Source organism: Argiope bruennichi, chromosome 11 (genome assembly GCF_947563725.1).
Source record: "Argiope bruennichi chromosome 11, qqArgBrue1.1, whole genome shotgun sequence".
Taxonomy (NCBI): Eukaryota; Metazoa; Arthropoda; class Arachnida; order Araneae; family Araneidae; genus Argiope; species Argiope bruennichi.
Genome location: NC_079161.1, coordinates 12993711 through 13007510, shown reverse-complemented (window position 1 = coordinate 13007510; position 13800 = coordinate 12993711).

Genomic DNA, 13800 nt, shown 5'->3' with positions numbered 1-13800 from the left:
ACAACAATAATGCATATTGAGTATTTTAAATTCTGTTTTTAAATTATTTTTAACTAACTGCCAAAACAAGAGCAAAAGCGAGCCAACGTTGGCGAGAAACCACATTTGGCATTTTGCCAAGCGGATAGTGAACAGATGAAGTGAATGAAAGCGGGGAATATTTTAAATATTATATTTGAAATGAAAGCCAAAAAGGGAGATAACGTTAAAAGAATAAGAAAGTAGGAAAATAGAGATTGGCTATTTCTAATATTAAGCCTTCCTTCGAAAAATTTTGCTCTGAAAGACAGGCCCAAGGAAGTCACTAATAATTACTAAATTGTTTTTAATTTAGTATGTTTTAATTAGTGAATTTTGATTTAGTAAGTTTTTTTACTGTCATAAGTTATTAAATATGTCAAAATGTATTTTGTTTTATATGTGTATTGTGCTTTCCTTTCAGTCAGTTGATCAATTTTTTAAAATAATATTTTATCTTGGATATTCTCGCGACCCCCCTCTAGTGAGCTCGCGCCCCCCTAGGGGGGCGCGCCCCACAGGTTGATAATCGCTGTTCTAAACGAATCCCCCTCTACGTTTTAAGAATTCGTCTTCAAGGTTATAATGAGATTGTATGCGTAATCGAATATACCCGCGATAATCCAATTGTCCTAAAAGTTACTAAATAGCGAAAGGGGAAAATTATAAAACACCAATGCCATTATCTTTTGTCCTAATAATATAACAAAATAAATTAGGTTATGTCACCTTAATGTCACTTAATTTTATAAATTAAATATTTCAAACTATAGTGTCGCACATGTTTAATAAAAGGCGGATATATGTTTATCTGCACAAGTTTTAAAAACTTTTATTTGCATAATAAACTTTATTTATCAAAATGGTCGAGGATTTTTGTATTGTTTTTGATCGTCAATTGAAAAGAAATGCAAAAATTCAACGAAAAGTTTAAAACTAAACAAACCCTTTATTGCCATCCATGTTGCGCGATGTCAGGTTTACAGTTTAACAAGTGAAAATAGTCTCCTCCAAACTTTCTCGTATACTCATTAATAAAGGTGAATTGATGTTTTAGACCTTATTTTTCCCAATGGATTGAAATAAAAATTTGAGACAGAATTACAATGACAGTCACAAAGTCACATATTAAATTTAATATATTTAAGTAACGCGTTTAAAATGCTTTTGGAAATAGATATCGACAGACGTTCGACTCTTTTTTGACTCAAAACGCGAAAAGTGTTTACAATATTGTCCCGTAGGTACTCTAGTGTGACACTCAATGACACCCACACAAGAAGTAGAGCTAAACCAATTTATTAACTCAACTGAGAATACAGTGACTGACAGATCTTCTGCTTTTATACTAGCAGAGAAAGTTCCAGAAAACTTTTCTGGATACAGTAAGAAAAGTCCAGAACACTTATCTTGTAAACTAAAGAAATGTCCAGAATCTTCTGGAACATGAAATAAAGGGAAACATAAAATCAAGTATTTAAATATTTACAGACTGTGAATCGCACTGTCTCTAGCGAAATTCGAACTTACGATCTCTTGATTAAGAGACCAATGCTATGACCATTCGGTCATGGAGAGTCGACTGCCTTTTTTTTTAATGTGGCAATATGATGTTAAATTTCTGTACCGAATTTTATCCATCTCTTCTTTTTGTAATTATCGGGTTAAATTATACTTGAACAGTGAGGAAGATAGGCTTCCTTTAAATGGATTTTACTCAAAATTTGATAGAAATCTACACATTTGGTGTAAAAATTATATACCAAATTTCATTCCTCTAACTGAAAGCCTTTTTGAGTTATCTTTGTCACAGATTCACGGATAAACAGAAATGTTCCAACAATGCCTTTTTCGAATTGAGAGAGATCTAAAACATAGAGATTTGTCAAATTCTATAGTTCGAATTTTTTTTTACTTTTTATATAGTTCATATACGAGAATGTTGTGGTGAAAGCTTATAATCCAGTTAACAGCTACGCTATACAAGCAATTGCTTTTGTATTGTGGGCAGGTTACTTGGCTGTGAACCACAAGGTCCCAGGTTCTATCCTTGCTTCCAATCCGCTACAATGTAATTAAATGATTCATGTAATATAAATTTATTAATATGTAAAATAATTTCTAAAGATGCAAAAAATGCATTATTAACTATTTTACCAGCACAACGATCTGAATAATTCATATTGCCACATAGTGTAATCCTGCACAAGAAATAAAAGACTTGAACCACATGACGGCGTAAAAAAACGAGTCATAGGTTTCTTATCGCTTCACTTTGAAATCACGAGAGCTGACCTTGTTGAATATTTGTATAAAAGGAACAACAAAAAAATGACATTTATTTTCATGTTGAAAGAAATCTTTTATATTCTTTAACCAAAAATGATATTTTTAGTCATCTAAACTGCTTTTGAAGCACTTTAAAAAAGTCAGCTTGATAGGGGAAAAAATCATTTTTAAGGGAAGAACATTTGCATTTTTTCTCCTTCTTCAAAATTATTCCATCTTGGCAACATTTCAGAACAATTTCGAGGTGTAATTCAATCGCAGTCTTGTAGCTGGTTTCAAAATATACCCAACTGCCCCAATTTCAAGTTGATCTGAAACACCGCAGACGAGGGCTTCCTTAAACATTTAAAATGAACTCTCTTTAAAATAGTCAAATAAATATTTACATTCATTGTACTAACGAATGTAAATATTCTGAAAAAATAATTGGGAAAATAATAATATGAAAAGGTTAATTTGAACACTTAATTATATGTAGGCAGGCTCAATTTCAGTTTTAACTTTGCAATCGCAAAATGTTGCATATTTTTATAAAATAAAACAAATATGAATATTATGCAACTCATTATTCATGCACAAACAATAGAAATGCATGCCCCACATTATTCATACAAATATGCAAATTAACGACCGTTTAGTGGAGGCCTAAATACTGCTTTACTTTATTCTGTTTACATGAATTATAAGTTAACATCTTCATTCAAGACAAAACAGCTTTACTTGCAAATTAATACAACAAAATACAACAAATGTATTTGTTTCAAATGGCCATTAAACAAAAGCTAAGTAATTAAATTCAGCCAAATATTAGAGAATGATATAAAGAATTTTATAGCCCTTGCTTCCAGGTTTACAATTAAAATATTCTAATGAACTTAATGGGATATTCTTTATGAAAAATATCATTTATAAATAAAAAAAATTATGAACTAACATGAAAATGATAAAGCTGCACATAATTTTGTAGAAGCCGAGTAATTATTTTCTAGAAAAATTCGCAAATTATAACAAGAAAATTTTTTGTTCTTCAAAAAGGCTAATAAAGACGTAAACATATAGTTTCTTCCAAAACACTTTTGCAGTAACGTTATCTCCAATTAGTCCTCAGGCACTATAGATAAGAATTATCTTAAATATTTCTTCGCATTATTTTAAAAATCCTCAGCCAGACATAAAATAAGAAAATATGCGCCCATAAATTTAACTAGAATAATTAAACTATCCGAATAATTACCAAACTTGTACAAGGATTTAATTAATACTTGTTCTTCAGAGCTTTCGTGTTTTGTACATTTTTCATGTAAAGAAAACCAGTTTCATTTTACGACATGAAATAACATCTCGAATTAAATTTTCCAACTAACCACTTTCTACATATTTAACAATTAATAAACGTTGAAACCAATTTTAGTTTTCGATACGATACTGATATAATATTCCGAATTAAATCTTCCAATTTATCATTTTCTGCATATTTGACGATTAACAAACTTTCGATTGTTTGCGCATTCTGAGGTACTTTTAACAGTTTCATTCAAAATAAACAGCTGACATTTTTCTCGTCCATCAGAAAGGCAGAATGGTATTCCAGAATCATACAATTTTTAATTTGAATTAAACAAATTCACCCAAAGGGTTCGGTGTTATACAGACATGTTTTCCAATTTAATTCGATTTCGAAACTAATTAAAGAAGTTCCAATTTTAAGATACCGTTTTAAACTAAAAGTATTTTAATTAGTTTAAGGAGTTATTTCTCCCTCGCATAAATCAATAAATTTGGAAAAAGGAGAAATCATTCTTTTATAGCGTGATGTGACAATACTGTATAAAACATTTCACTACTTTTATGCACCAAAAATAATTAAATTCGTTTTAAGTTACTGTTATTACTGTTACAGCACAAATAAACATTTCTCTACATCATTTTACTTTTTTTTATAAAAACAGATGGTATAGGTTATTTATAATTTGACTGTCATGGTCACAAAGTCCTCCATGTCGAGAGTAATACCACAGGAGGTACTGGATCAGGGGTGATCGTTCTCTGATTCAGGTCTAAATTACGATCTGTGGATGAATGAATGAAGTCCGCCCCGTAGAAAGGGTTGTGACGTGTGTGTAGTTAAGTCGTACTCTCGGCCCTAGATGGCGCTACTATAAAAACAAGAGACACTCCCCCACCGGCTTAAAGTGCGCAAGTGCGATAAGAAACAACAACAACATATAATTTGGAGTCACCTCGTTGAGAAACCGGTGAGGATGCGTTTTTGCAAGCACTGCGAGTGTAATGACGGTTTGCAAAATTTATTTTAAACCAACGGGGTTGGTTTTCTCAAAACTTTCTCGCATATTCTCGATAAAAATGTGTTATCCGAGAAAATACCTTGCATAGCATTGGAGTCGAAAAATGACGAACATTTTGACGTGATTTTAGCATATTTACTGAATCTATCGTATCATCCTTGGCCAGTTATTTGGCGATTAAACCGAAAATCTAATCCATGTTTTACACGTGATTTTTCCTACAGATTGAAATAAAAATTTGACACAATGCTGCACTTCCAATCACAAAAATCACATACCAAATTTGATACATTTAAATCATTGCGACCTTGAGATTTGTTAAGTGTATAGATGTTAATTTTGTGCATCAAAGTTTATCTATGTACCTTTCTTCATTTTGCATTTATCCCGTTTAATTACATTCCAACAGCCGGACAGATTTTCTCTGATAGGAATTTGCACAAAATTTGATAGAAATCTACATAGTTAGTATAAAGCCCTTATACCAAATTTCATCTATCTATCAAAGCATTTAATTATCTTTGTCACATAGAGACAGACTGAGTAACTGACATTTTGAAAAAAATGTGTTTTTCGAACTTAGGGATTCTAAAACGTTGAGATTTGTCAAAATCTATCTCGAATTCTAGTTTTTGGATGATTACTATACTTTTTCTAAACAACGTATATGAGAAAGAAAAAACCGCTTAATTAAAGTTCAGGAAAAATCTATAAGATAATGATTTTTTTAAAGAAGTATTTTTTAAAGTTTCAAAATGGTGCAAAAATAAACCTTGTGCAATAATATTTCCGAGAATTATCACTAAGAAACTCGAAAATATCAGTTAGTTTAAAATTAATGAAAATTGTAAAATCCCTTCGAAATGCACAATCTCTACCTTCCAAAATATATGTATACGAAATAAGGTTGTTCTTGGAAAAACAGTCAAAGAACAGTATCAAAACATATACCACCTCTTTTATTACTAGTAGTAGGGTTACAGCAAATTCATATATTTTTAATGAAATGCTTGGCTGATGGTAGTATTTTGCACATTAGTGATAATAATACTATTGACTTTTTTTTGAGTCCGCGGAGGCTATACTGTCTTATATTTCAAAAATTTGTAATAAGTTGAAATTCGATGATTAAACTCGCTAACCACCGGAAATTTCCAGCTGCAAACCTTACTGATGGGGCCGGTGAATGTTGTAAATAAATAAATAAAAAGTAAATGCTTCAATAGGAATTCGATTTTGAACTCAATTAATTAACTGATTATCATTACATCAATTATAAATTGTAATCAAAAGACTACATTTTAGAACTTCAACATACATTCAATAGAATTGTTCAGAAACATAAATTTAACATTATAATACTATTATATTTGACATTTAAATCAGAAAGAGATAAAAAAAAACGAATTTTTTCGCTATTCTATCATTTTATTTGAAAGTAAATCGTGTTGGCAATTACGAAATAATTCCATGTCGCCTAGGATTCTTTTCATACTCAGAAAGAATCATTATATAACATAACAAACGATAATTCTATGAGACACATGTTTCAAGTATTTTCTGAAGCAAAAATATTGAAGCATCGTGTCTTGAGTAGGAATTGCAACACCGGTATACCGAGATACCAAATACCGGTATTTTGAGCCATTTGTACAATTTTTTAATACCGGTATTCACAAGTTTAAATACCGGTTTTTCGGTATTTACTAGAGATTTTTAAACCTGTCTCCACTGTATGTTCAGGTATTGCGAAACATAGCAAAATAGTATACGTTTTTGTTTTTATGTCTCCCTAACGGGCGAAATTAATTAGCTAATTAATGGCTTAATTAATTACTTAAATCTAAGGTAGAGAAACATGGATTATCCCTGAAAGAAAATATTGTATCCATAATGACTGATGGAGCAACAAGTATGAAAAAAGTTGGAAAGTGGATTGGTGCAAATCAGCAGTTGTGCTATGCACATGGAATTCAATTAGGAGTACTAGATGTATTATACCAAAAATATAAAGAACAGAAGAATCCAAATACTGTGGATATAGAAACTTCGGATTCCAACTTTGGAAAGAGTAAGAGTGAGAGTGATATTGACAATGAAGATAATGACAATGTAATTGTTAAAGAAGATATTGCTAATGAGGATGAAATATTAACCTATCAAGAATTGCTTCCTATCATTTATAAAGTTCGAAAAATTGTTAAAATATTTAAACGTTCCCCTATAAAAAGGATATATTACTATAATATATACTAACTGAAAATAAAGCAGAATATATGTTAATATTAGATTCTAAAACACGTTGGAACAGTTTACTCCTAATGATGGAACCATTTTTGCAACTGAGAAATCCAATCCAAAAAACAATAATCGACTTAAACCTGTAAATTAATTTTTCAGATAGTGAATTCGACTTAATATCCAGAACTATATCAGCTCTACTTCCAATAAAACTGACAATTGAGGTATTATGTCGGAGAGATTCTAATTCATTAACAACTAATGCAACAATAAATTTCATGTTGCAGTCACTGAAAGAACAACACACATTAGTATCTGAAGAATTATATATTACATTGAAAAATACTTGGAAAAAGTATATCGCGCGTTGCTAACAGTACCACCAACTACCGTAGATGCCGAAAGAGCGTTTTCGACAGCTGGTAATTCTTACACAAAATTACTTTTAAGGCTTAATGACATGACAGTACAATTATGTTTTTTAAGATCACATTTCAAAAATTTGTAATAGTACCACAAACTGAATAGTGATATTTACACTTTTTTTGTGATTTAAATAAATAAAATATTCCTTTACTTTTTTGTGTTTATATACTGTTATAATTTATAAGTTACAAATTAATTTTTGTGATATTTACACTCTCTAACAAAACTGGCAAATAAGAAAAAGAAACACCCGTGTTTTCTTTCTTTTTCCACAATTTCTACTACCGGTATTAAAAACGGTATCCCGGTATTAAGATCTAAAAAATACCGAATACCGGTATTGAAATTTTGGTCCGGTATTGCAATCCCTAGTCTTGAGATATTGCTTTTCTGTCTTTATAACATTTTTATTATCTTATATACAAAGTATAGATCTCTCTATGGCAAAGTATAGTTGAGCTATACTTTGCCATATATTCACAGAGAGGTTGACATAATTCCAACAAAAGTCTCAAATGTGGAGATTCGTTACAATCTCAGACTTCGATTTATTCACGATTGCAATACCATTACGAGGAAAGGAAAACACTTACCACGAAATAACTAACTGCATGCAGAAATCGATATCTTTAAATTCAGCCCTATAAGTCTTCATGGACGATATTTGAATCATTCACAACGAAATTTTCAGAAATAATATATAGAAATGTTTTTTATGTATAATCGCCATATATTTTCTTTTATTTAAACAATAAAATAATTTTTGCTGCAAGCACTCTTGAGCCATGATCGGACGATGAATGACGACGTCACCTTAGCCGGCAACTCTTTTTCTTAACTAGGCGACATGATTGAGTTATAATATTTTCTACCTTTGAGTTATAATATTTTCTGCCATCGATGCGAAATTTCAGCTTCTGTTGTTGTTTCTTATGGCACTTGCCATGGACAAGCCCGCTGTTACGAAGACAGCGATTTCAAGCCGGTGGGGGAGCGTCTCTTGTTTTTTTAGTAGCGCCAACTAGGGCCAACACTACGACTTCGCTACACACGCGTCACTCATTCGCTTTCACAACCCCTTTTTACCGGAGGACGCATTCACACAACTCACAGATAGAACAACCATGCCCAAATTTGGAATCGAACCCAGTACGCCCATATCATGGAGAAGACGCGCTACCCCTATGCCAGGACACTGGCTCTCAGCTCCCGTTTTACCTTGACAATTTGTTGTTATGCTTAGTATAACTTTTTGGTGAGCAAATAAAACCAATAAAGTACATAATTTCAAATATTATGTATATTTTTCATTCTTGATTGCAGAAAAGGTTAATGAGCTGAGGTCTGCAATTGTTATAATTTGATTATATTTATACCGATTCCGATTCAATGAAGGTTACTGCAAATATTATATTTCAAGATTGTTGTTTTTTATTTTGTATTTGGCCTTATACTTCTTTCTGCTAATGGATCATCATTTGTTTAAATCTGATTTTAGTAATTAGTATTGATCTGAGAGTTTATGAATATTATGAATAGAACAGATGCCTTATCAAGAAATAATATTACAATACATTTTTAATATTACTTTATATTTAAATTTAAAATGTACCACATATATATTTTTATTTCTTAAGCACTTACCCCATGTTCGTGATATTTTCTTATACAAGTTTCGTTATCACAAGCGATGTTATATTATTTCGAACTACCTAATTATACAGCTACTAGTTAATTATTCGTTAATGACAATCATATCTAAGATGTTTTTAACATAATAACATCCCATCTAGATTGGTACATCTTCTTGCATTATGAAACAAAACTTTCGTTTTCATTTGAAAAAAAAAAATATCTTTTATTTCACATTTTTAAAGAATCCCGCTACTTTTCCCAGAAACTAATGTAGCCAGGCAATATTCCAAAATTTTTCCAAACCTGTAATTAAGTCGCTTTTCCAACAACACTAGATCTAAGTAATAAAATAAGCGTTTTCTTAAATGATTCTTCACAGTATAGTGTCAGACTTGTAATAAGCTTAAAGTATTTAATTAACATAAAAAGCAATCATTAAACTCTGCCCTCAATCATCATTTGCTTATGCAGACTTAATTAGAATTTTTCTTTGTTGCCATCATGTGTTGTACAATTCCAAGAAATAAAATGAATTTGAATTTTTTATCACTTCTTTCACACAATTCCCCAAATAGCAATAAATTATTTTATACATATTTATACAACTGATTTTTTTTCTTACTTACATTATAGTTTTGATCCCTTGGCATATGAATAAAGAGTAACTTGATGTGTCCGAAAAGTATTATTTCATTTGGCTTAACTGAACAGTTTTGTGTAAGCTTAGAAACAGAATATTTTATTTGAAATTTGCATTGCTATATAACATTGAACTAAGTAGATATATAATGTCGATGGCAGTCATTAAGTAATATTATAAAATAATAATAAATAAAAATTCTAACTACAAAGTATGAAACATTTCAACACATTATGGAACATGTTAAAAAACTAAATATTTTTGTTCCAACAATTTTTTTAAAATTATTTTTCAAGGACACACCACATATCTTTGCAGGATGTTTCTTTTTATTATCGAATGTATATGATGAGAAGGGGGAGAAAATTGTGCGTTCGAAACAAAACAGAATCAACACCGATTCTCAACATCCACTGGAGACACTTACTAACTTCTCGTAGACGTTAACCTTTTGCACTCAGAAAATTCGATGTATTTCACCTAATCCAAGGACTCATTTATTGTTCCAAATATATAAGTATGTGTGTGCATGTATTTAATTTCAAAATGTTTAACTTAATTAAACCACTAACTTCATTCTAAAATATTCCCTTATTTCCTGATCCAATTCAACTTTAATTTGATTACTTTCAACCAGCGCTCTATAAAAATGCCTACTTCTGCATTTTCTCACGATCCCAGTGAAGGGATAAAAGTCCTTAATGCTTAGCACATTCCTTTAAAGATACCTAAATTTCTCTGTCCTAAATCGACACGTGTTAAAGAAATCTATCAAAATCTCATTGTAAAAACCACCGAAGGGAAAATGTCGGTCTCTTTTGCTCTTGTGTCACAATGTAGACTGACGTATTTCCTATCAATTATTCTTTGTAAGCAAATTATGTCTCCCATGTTGGAAATAAATTGAATTTAAAATTCCAAATGCTTCTTCTATTCGGTCACGCAACTGCTAAAATATGTTTACATATATATAATTGTTTTAAGTTGAATTACTCCGAAAAATTTATCTACTATGTCTTTACCACTCTGTAGGTATTTTTATCAATCAAAATTAAAAATAAATAAAATGTCAAAATACAGCATCTTTTTGAATGGTGCCTGATAGAGAAGTCATATAAGTGCAGAGCACATGTAATGAATGCCGCCTCCCAGATGCCACTGTAAGCCAATAGCGTTTTTCAAAATGAAGTCCACATTTATCTGCGAAAGCCCCAGAGACTCCGGTAGTGTGGTGATAGGGTCGTTGGGTATATGATAAAATAATCCTATATTCGAAATTCGATTTGAAGATCCATCGTCAATGTTGTTCTGGTGCACGGTAAATATGGCGTTGAAAATTAAATACTTTTTTGATCATGCGGTGCGACAGTTAAGATAGAAAAGCCATAGCTCTGATAATGGCTTAAAATTGCTAAGTTCGTAAAAAATATCCCTTCTGTTTTCTCAAAATTGAACACGAATAAACATTATAAAACTGAACAAAAATTAATCTGTCCAATTCTCAAAAACTTACTGAAGCTCCTCATAGGTATTAATTTGAAATTACAGGAAATTTGATGAACAATTTCAGAAGGAAATTCGTGTTTTGTCGCAACTTGCATTTTATGATTGAAGAATTAATTTAACGCATCGTTCTTGAGATAAATATTTAACTTAATTCACTCAGATAAAGCTTTATTATTTATTTCATGAAGAACTGTCGAAGTCTTCTTTCAAAGATATAATAGAAAGGAATTGTTTCATTAGAATTCAACTACATTCACTTCCACGAAATCATCATTTTCTCAAATATTTCCAAACTTCGTTACGTGGAAAGGATCTTGGCAATGGTGGAAATATCAAAATATATAATCGAATAAAATGAAAATAAGTGGCAGTTGTTTCCCAAATCTTTCTTGTACACTCTTTAATAAAGATGTTGTCTCCATCTCCTCATAAAACTGTAGAAATTTACAAAACCGTGAATGTCACGATACTCAGATTTTTATTTTCACATATGATAGTTAAATGTTTCCAATTACAGCTAATAAAATCTCCTTTTGCGAATGAATCGCATGATATTTCGTACGTAATATTGATTCCTGGAAGGACTTTCGGCAATTTTTTAAGGACAAATCATTCGCATACGGTTAAAACACAGGCATCAGAAAATTGAGAATTTATTTTTGATGCCTTTTATTTCCGATCATTTAAAACCAACATTTGACATAGCAACTGCATTTCTAAATTTGCATCCACGCGAAACTGCAAACCAGCGGTTGGTGAACTTTGACAGATTTAGTTCAAAATTAAAAATTTACATTTTAGATGCTAAAGCTGTGTGCTAAATTTTATTACTCTATTTTTTTTTTTTTTTTTACGTTTTGTAGATATCATGTTCACTTTTGCTCAAACAAATGGACAGACAGATATTCTATGAATGGATTTCGTTTAAAATTTGATAGAAATTTACAAATGTAGTATAAAATTTATATACCAATTTTTTTGTCTATCTTAAAGCATTTTTGAATTATCATATTCAGGTCCGCGGTGGCCTGGTGGTAAGGTCTTGGCTCGTGAGCCGTTAGGTTTCAGGTTCGAGACCCGATTCCACCGAAGAACAGTCGTGTAAGGGGGTCTGTTGCACGCTAAATCCGTCAGGCCAAACGTCCTCCCGCTGGTGTAAAGAGGGGGGTGCCAGCTCAGGTGTCGCCCTCGACATCTGACCGCGGTTCAAAATGACGAGGTCCTTCCCTAAATAGCCCTAGTGTTGCTTTACAAAGTGACATTAATATAACTAACCAATATAATATAACTTAATATAACTCTCAATTCCAAAAATGTCATGTCTCTGGGGGGTCTCGAACATGCAAGATTCAGGCAGTCAATCATTTGACAAATTTCAATCGATATTTGATAAGAATCTACATTTTTGATTCTGAACTTGTGTACAAAATTTATTCTATGTCTCTCTATGCGTTGTAGTTATTAAGTACATTTGTACGCGAGCATCCATATAGACAGCCCTCTTGTAAATGAATTTCTTTCACAATTTGTTAGAAATTTGATCGTAAATTCACATGCTATTTTTCTTCCATGGGGTGTTTTAGGCATCTTGTTCACAGACAGACATAATGTCAAAGGGTTTTCGAACTCAGGTAAGTCTGAAACTTAATAATTCGATCTCTCTAGTTCGATTTGGTTTTTGTCAAAAACAGAGCTTTTTTTTTATACTTCGTTTATGAGAATGTAAAATGGAACGAAATACAATCTATTCATTCTGTTAACTCATTCAGAAATGATTTTTAAAAAAAATTAATGATACTCACTGATACAAATTCGTCGGGTTTGAAATTGTTGATTTGTGTCGTTTTCTTATTTAAGCTATCGCCTTGTGGCGGTTTGTTATGAGCGAGGATAGAACCTGCGACCTTGTGATTCGCAGCCGAGTAACCAGATCACAAGACAAAAGTAATACTCATGTCGCATAGCTATTATCTGGCATATAAGGTTCACCACAGTACCGCTACTCAAATGGGTACAGGCACATTAGACTCAACAGCTAATACATCACCACTCAACTGCCATATCGTTCGTCTCACCTCCGACTGACTGGAGGGAGAGCACTGTGGTGAACCTTATAAACCAGATAACAGCTACGCTACACGAGTAATTGCTTTTATCTTGTGGTCTGGTTACTCGGTTGCAAACCACGTGGTCGCAGGTTCTATTCTCGCTCATAACAAACCGCCACAGCCTTTTACGCAGAGGGATAGCTGTAATGGACTATAAAAAGTAAGGGGCACTCAGAAATAAAATCCAAGAGTATGTAAGGGGAAAAAACATTGAAAACCTTCCTTTTCGGTTAGTAGGTTAAATGAGGAGTAATTAGCAGACTCCCATTGTTTGGTTTTACTTCATGCTCTCCCAATAATATTATCCCAAGCAATCCTGCACCATCGTTTTAACATTCTCGTTGGTTAATGACCATTAAAAAAACTGTAACTGCTAACTTTTTTTTCTCGTATACAAAGTACAGAGAAAGTATTTTAAGTGTCAGAACATTCAAACTCAAGATTTTGATGAGTTCTGAAAACCTGTTTTTGGCATTATGTCTTTCTGTCTGAGACAGAGATAACCCTAAATTGCTTTGAGCAAGACAAATAAAATTTGGTGCACTGTCTTTGAATAACATCTGTAAACGTCCATCAAATGTTGAGCAAGATACGTTCAAAAGAAGTCTCAATTATAATTTAAAATAATAAT